This window comes from Elephantulus edwardii, unplaced genomic scaffold, assembly GCF_000299155.1.
Source record: "Elephantulus edwardii isolate Elephantulus edwardi_28Jun2011 unplaced genomic scaffold, EleEdw1.0 scaffold00038, whole genome shotgun sequence".
Lineage (NCBI taxonomy): Eukaryota > Metazoa > Chordata > Mammalia > Macroscelidea > Macroscelididae > Elephantulus > Elephantulus edwardii.
The window spans coordinates 10,894,169-10,901,542 of record NW_006399788.1 but is presented as its reverse complement, the minus strand read 5'-3'; positions in this window follow the sequence as shown (position 1 = coordinate 10,901,542).

Sequence of the window (7,374 nt, the reverse complement as noted above, 5' to 3'; positions counted from 1 at the left end):
TAGTCATTGTCCAACTCTCTGATGCATAGCAAGTGATTGCAAAGGTCATGGCCTGTATCAGATTCACCTTAGTCTCCAGAGCGACATCATTGCTCTTGAATACTTTAGAGAGGTCCCTAACAGCAAACTTTCCCATCGCAATACGTTTTTTCATTTCCTGGCTGCTGGTGCCAAGAGTGTTGACCGTGGAGCCAAGCAAACGGAAGCTGTGAACAATCTCAATCTCTTTGCCATCCATCCTGATGCTACCAATTGGTCCAGTACTATTAGCAGTCTATAATTCTGGAGAACTGACTTCAGTTCCTTTCTCCAAAGGAAAGTCTGCACTAGGAAAGAAAGAGAGACAATGAGAGAGGGAAGGAGGGAAGGAGAGAGAAAGAGAGAACATGGGAGAGAGAGAAAGAGAGAAAGAGATACTGATTTTTCTTTATGGTGGGGTTTGGGTAAGCAAATGGACTCACAACATGCTGTTTCAACACTGAATTTGCTAGCGAGAGTGAGAGAAGCAGCTGCTTTTTCCTGCCCTTTCATAATCAACCCAGTGGAAGAAAAATTCAAAAAGAGAAAATTAATTTTACTGTGTTACATGAATTGGAAATAACTGAACCAATAAAGTATCGACAATTGTTTAGTTCGATGCTGTGTGAAAGATGAGCTTAATGAAAATAAGCAAATACATGTTTTCAAAGATTCCAATTAGCAACTCACACATTTCTTCCCACAAAAATCTCATTCTGCTGACTTTTACTCATGTTCTTAGGCTTTTATTGGAACAAGATATGAGCAAATCTCAGATGTTGGAATCCAGCGAAGCTATAGGCTCTCGTTCATGTGGAATGCAAGAAGCGAGGACTCCTTGATCCTAGTTTATTGAGTTCTTTACCTTTGTAGTAGTGTTAAATCAAGGAATCTACAGTAAAAAGGGGCCTGGAGGTCAGATAAGGTCTAGGGCAACAAAAAGGAGACCTGCTTGCTGTCTGCAGTATCTTGGGCCATCCCTCCCACTTTTGGACAGAACTGGAGTTGGACAGGGCTGAGCTGTCTCTCCTTATAGCTTCAACCACCCACATGCACACTTAACAATGTTATAACATCACTGGATGTCTTATCTAAGTAATTTTTCCCAATTTCATTTGAAGATTTTGAAAGGAAATCTTAATTTGGGTAACTTCAGAAGGTAGGTATTAATCAGTGTAATGGGGGGGAAGAGCTTTTTTGGCATAAGAAAACACATTTTGCAAATTGAAATAGCTAAGGGCCTATTCAAAAACACATCTGCTATTCCAATGAGATTTTGTTGTACTCTTTATTTGATTTGCGGGATAAAGTGATACTGAAAGGTGATGGGGATCTCTTTTAGTGTTCCCCCCCTCTTCTACATAATATAATAATGGAAGCAATTGCTAGTTAGCAATAAGGTTTCAAGCCTGTATCTGGAGAGAGACACCCTAATGCATTTTGACCCTTAGAAATGATTTCTGTGATGGATGATCTTTTCAGAGCCTGCTAGGAAAGCAGGGTGTTTAACTTAGTCAGTGTGTGTCTATGGTGCTCGGTCTAAATAACCACTATATGGATTGCTTTACTCATGGATGATTTGAGATCATTTTACTTTGATTATTGAAGCATTTTCTTGAAGCAGTTTACAAAGTTAAACTTCCTTTTTAAAAAAATGATGTGAGGGCTCTTTCTTATTTGCATCCCATCATTCATAAATAGTCTTGTACTTAGGTCAGAACATGAAAGTGTGAGAGTTCAGCTCGACCTTAGCCCAACTGTATGATCTTGACCAAGATTCTCAAACTCTCAGAACCTCTTTTTCCTCATCTATGGATAATTCATATGCCATTAGGGTTACGTGAAGAATAAATGGTTTGACTAATCGAATTCCTCAGGCAGACTGCTTATGCTTAAATCTTAGTTTCTTCAGCTCTAAAATAAGAAAAATGTTAATACTTAACTCGTGGGGATTTTGGGTCGTTGGTGGTGCTGTCCATAAATGAGATATGCTACAAAACGTAACCCAAAGGCAATGTGCTTACCTAGTGTTCTGAATCGACCAGCATCTCCTCTGAATAAACATAGGCCATCCCCTCTCATGCAGTTTACCGCCTCTGAATACCCAGTAGAAGGTAAGCTAGGAGTCTGAACGCATGTGATGGCAACAAGCTGTTATCATCAGGATTTTGTTATAATGAACTGAAATGATCCAAGATTTTTCAAAGTTCCTAATACAACACTTTTACTAATATTATTGGTATTCCACCCTGCACATAATTATGGTTAATAAACATGAATTCTCCTCTCGTGCTATTAAGTTGTAGTGTTATGATTTAATTTTCCATCAATTGTCTTCATTGCTGACTATGATCTATATGGGTCATCCTGTTATTTTGGTCCTCTTTTTAATACCTTTTGGCCTTTTCCTGGTTGGACAGCACATTCTCAGAGTCAGTGGGAGCTGAGAAGGTGCTAAGGATGTTGTTGTTCAACTCATAGGGACCCCTGGACAATGGGATGAAGTCTGCCTGAGGCTGATTGAGGTGTAGAATTTCATGGTCAAAGTTTGGGTAGGGGAAAACATGCCAGTAAAAATAAAAAATTGGGGTTGTTTCCTGATTTACATATATTCAGGTTATTCCAGAACCACTGCTGTTATATTGTTGAGTGTTGTCAAGTAGATGACTTCTCAGGCACCTTCCACTGTGAGATTCCCTATTGAACACACACTTTGTGCTGTTGTTGTTGTTAAGTGCCGTCGAGTTGCAGGTGACTCATAGCAACCCTATGAAGGAGAGTCCTCGACACTCAGGTGTCTCTCATCCTCTCTGCAGTTTCATAGGGTTTCCTGAGGCAAGCTATTATGGAAGTGGATGCCACTCCTGCTTCCAAGCTTGTTTGAATAGGGGAGCTCCACTCCACACTCTGTCCGCATTGGGTAACCAGCCATTAACGCATTTGACACATCAATGTCACAGTGTTCAGCCTCACAGCAACCACAAGTTACCACTGTACGGCAACTTGTACACCAGGTCTATACAACCTAGAGGAATGTCTGAACAAAAACAATGAAAGACACGCCTGAGGGCTGCAGATTAAAAGTCACCCACCTTTGGCTTGGTAGCATTGCCTTCTGCCCACTGGGCCAGCTGATCTCTCCCTCTCTCTAACATTCTGTGCTAGGTGAGGCTGTTCCTTGGAAAGGGACATCATGTTTGGAAAGGTGGAAGGTTTGTGAAAGAGAGGAAGACCTTCAAAAAAGATGGGTTGGTAGAAATGAACAATCTAAAGAGGATAAAATTGATGCATGGGACCTTCTAAAGATTAAATCTATGTGCACATCAAAATTTTTTTTCCAACAGGGTGAAAAGAAAACCTACAGACTGGGAACAAACATTTGGTAATACTATCTCAGACAACAGTCTTTTAACAAAAGTTTACAGATGACGCCTGGGCCTCCACAAGAAAAAGACCGATAATCTAATTACAAAATGGGCAAAAGACATGGCAAGGATTTTCATAGAGGATGATATTTGAATGGCAAACAGACACATGAAGAAATGCCCCGAATCACTGGCAACAAGAACGATGCAAATCAAAACCAAAATGAGGTACCATCTCACGCCAGTAACAGGGGCAAAGTTTAAAAGGGCGTCAAGTAGTAGATGTTGGAGAGGATGTGATGAGAAAGAAACTCTTACAATTGTTGGTCAGATTGTAAAATGGTGCAACCACTCTGGAAGGCAGTTTGGCGCTTCCTCAAAAAGCTGAACTTAGAAATTTCCTATGACCCAGCTATTCCACTACTTAGAATATATCCTGAGAATAGGAGGACTGAGGCACAAAGTGAGATATGTACACCAGTATTCACAGCAGCATTATACACCATCACAAGAACAAGGAAACAGCCCAAATGTCCAACCACCAATGAATGGATTGAGAAATTATGGTACATTCACACAAGGGAATACTATGCAGCACACAGGAGCAATAACTTTGTAAATTATTACCTATTTAGGAGGGACTGGAGAGCATTATGTTGAGTGAACTAACTCAGTCCCACAAGGATAAATACTGTATAAAACTGTTATTATAGAATGAGTAGAAGGATCCAGGAGGGGTGTGAGAGGCTGGAAGCAGAGGGATGTGGATCTGAAGGAGGAAGAGGGGGATTAATCACTGGGTTGTACAATTTGATGGGTGAAGGGGTGAGTGAAATGGAAAGAATTTGTTCAAATTTATATTTGAATTTTGTAAATAAACTAGTAGGGGGAAAAAGAATATCAGGGGATGTTTGACACAGGAAAAAAAGATGGGTTGGCACAGTGACTAAAAATGAGCTCGAATATGTCAGAGATGATTAGAATGGCACAAGATAGGACAGGTTCCAGATCTGTTGTTTAAGGGTCATTATGAGCTGTGCTTGACTTGAAGGCACCTAATGACAACAACAGGTATAGAATAAGCTAGGACCAAGGAGTTTTGCATCTTCAATTCCACATAAATGAAAGCTCAAAGTGTAACCTGATTCCAAAACTGAGGCTTGCTAATCTGCCTCCTGATGACAAAGTGTGACAGTTTAGAACTGCCTGACAAGGTTACTTGGCTGAAATGTTTATAGAAACAGATTGCCAGCCTTTTCTCTCATAAACCTCTGGGTAGGTAAGAACCACTGACCTTTCACTTAACAGCTAAGCTCTTTGACTACTGCACCATCAGGACTCTTACTTCTCAAGGTGTGAATCAGTTGTCAGTAATATGTCAGTATACCCTAGAAATTGGCTGACATGAATTAGCAACGGAAACATGTCTCAGTAAAAGTATATCACAGAGGTAGCTTATTTCTGCTTTGTTCTTGTTGTTATGTGCTATCGAGTTGCTTGCAACTCACAGTGACCCTATGTACAATAATAGCCCTGAAACCTGCTTTATCTTGTGCCAACTTTACTATCTTTGACACACCTACCCTCATTACCCCAGTCACTGAATCAATCCATCTCATTGATGGTCTTCCTCTCTTTCTCTGTCCACTTCAAGCATGATGTCCCTTGCCAAGGACTGGTCCCTCCTTGCAACATGCCCAAAGTATGTCAGACGAAGCTTCAGAAACCTTGCCTCCAAGGAGCAGCCTGGTTTCACCCTCTCTAGGAAGAATCTGTTTTCAGTCAGCTTTGGCACTCACCTGTTTCATGGTTGTGAACATTTAAAATTTTTAAAATTTATCTTTATTGTAATTTTAGTGAAAGTTTACAGAAAGATCGGGTTTTCTTTCATTTATTAATACACATTTCCTCTCTCCTCTCCATGTCTCAATTCACACTGTAATGCATGTCTTGCTCCAGATTGTTAATTCTCATACACATAATGCCTTTCCTTCTAATACTTTCAGATAGTTCTTTCTTTTGTCTATTTCAGTGAAGTATTTATTGTCTAGTCATTCTTTTCCTGTTCTCCCCTACCCCATATCCATCCTATTTTATAACAGCTGTCTTATGTAGTATTTGTCCTTTTGTGACCGAGATATTTCACTCAGCATAATGTGTTCCAGATTCATCCATGTTGTGTAGTGTTTTGCCAGTTCATTGTTTTTCAGTGCTGTTGTAATATTCCACTGTGTTAATGTACTACAGTTTTCCTATCTATTTGTTTGTTAATGGGTATGTGGGCTGCAATTTACAGTGATGGAAACAACAGAAATGAGGTTCTAAGTTGAATGGTCACACAGCAGATCAGGATGTGTCTGAATGGCAACCAGGATTTTTTCAACCTTCCTGAAATTACATTAAGAGGGAATCTACAGCAAGCAACAAATGTTGGCGAGGTAGTGGAGAGACTGGAACATTTATTCACCGTTGGTGGGAGTGTAAAATGATGTAACCACTATGCAAGGCTGTATGGCATTTTCTCAAACAGCTGGAAATAGAAATACTATTTGAACTAGCAATTCCACTACTGGGAATATACTCTAAAGAAACCAGAACTGCCACTCAAGCAGATATATGCACACCCATGTTTATTGCTGTTTTGTTCACAATAGTAAAGAGTTGGAAACAGCCTAAGTGCCCATCAACAAAAGAATGGATAAGGAAGCTGTGTTATATGCACACAATGAAATACCATGCAGCACTGATAAACAAAAAACTCATGAAATATTATACAAAATGGGTGATCCTGGAGGACATTATGCTGAGTGAAATATCTCAGTCACAAAAAAGACAAATATTGCGTAATTCCACTGTTATAGGGATGGAGGGGTGGAAACGAAGAAAAGAGGGGATAAATAATGTACACAGCATTGAAACAGACGAGGGAGAGAACTGTACAAAAGGAACATATGATTAGGTATTATTTGCATAACAAGAGTCCAAAATAAGAGATGCATAGTAAAGTGGTCCAGGGTGTGGGTGGGTGGGAGGACTGTATAACAATGAAAGAATCTTTTTTCCAAAGAAAAAAGTGAACCGGGGGGCGGGGTAGAGGGGACAGGGAGGAAAATATGCAACAGTGAATGAATGGAAATCCAAGTTCTTTATAAACTTTCATTAAAATATAAAAAAATAATTCTAGATAAAAGTCCCCTGTCAGACATGTCATTACCAAATATTTTCCCCCAATCTGTGGCTTCCCTTTTTACCTTGTTGGAGAAGTTTTTGGATGTGCAGAGGGAGTTAAGTCTTAGAAGGTCCCATTCATCTATTTTATCCTCTCCTGATTGTAGATTTTCCAGGATGCTTGGAAGACTGTTTATGTTGTGGGTTAGGACTTCTAGAGTTCTTCCCAGCTTTTCTTTAATGATGTTTATAGTCCTTGGTTTTAGTCCTAGGTCCATAATCCACTTTGAATTGATTTTTGTGTATGGAGTGAGGTGTGGATCTTGCTTGAGTTTCCTGCAGATAGTTTTCCAGTTTTGCCAGCACCATTTGTTAAAAAAGCTGTTGTTTCTCCACTTAACTGATTTATCTCCTTGTCAAAAATCAGTTGAACACAGGTAGATGGGCTGATTTCTGAGTTCTCAATTATATTCCATCGATCTACATGTCTGTCATTGTACCAGTACCGAGTTGTCTTGCCCACCATGGCAGTGTAGTAGAATTTGAAATCAGGGAGTGAGATGCCTCCTACCTGACTTAGATCTAGAATTTATAAAATACTCGAGCACCACAACAAGATAAAGGTAAAGAACCCAATTGAAAAATGGGCACCATATATGAAGACACTTCAATAAAGAAGACATTCAGATGGCTAACCACCAAATGAAGAAATGGTCAAAATCCCTAGCTCTAAGAGAGCTGCTAATCAAAACAACTATGAAATATCATCTCACCCCAGACAGAATAGCAAAATTTAACAGAACAGCAAGCAACAAATGCTGGC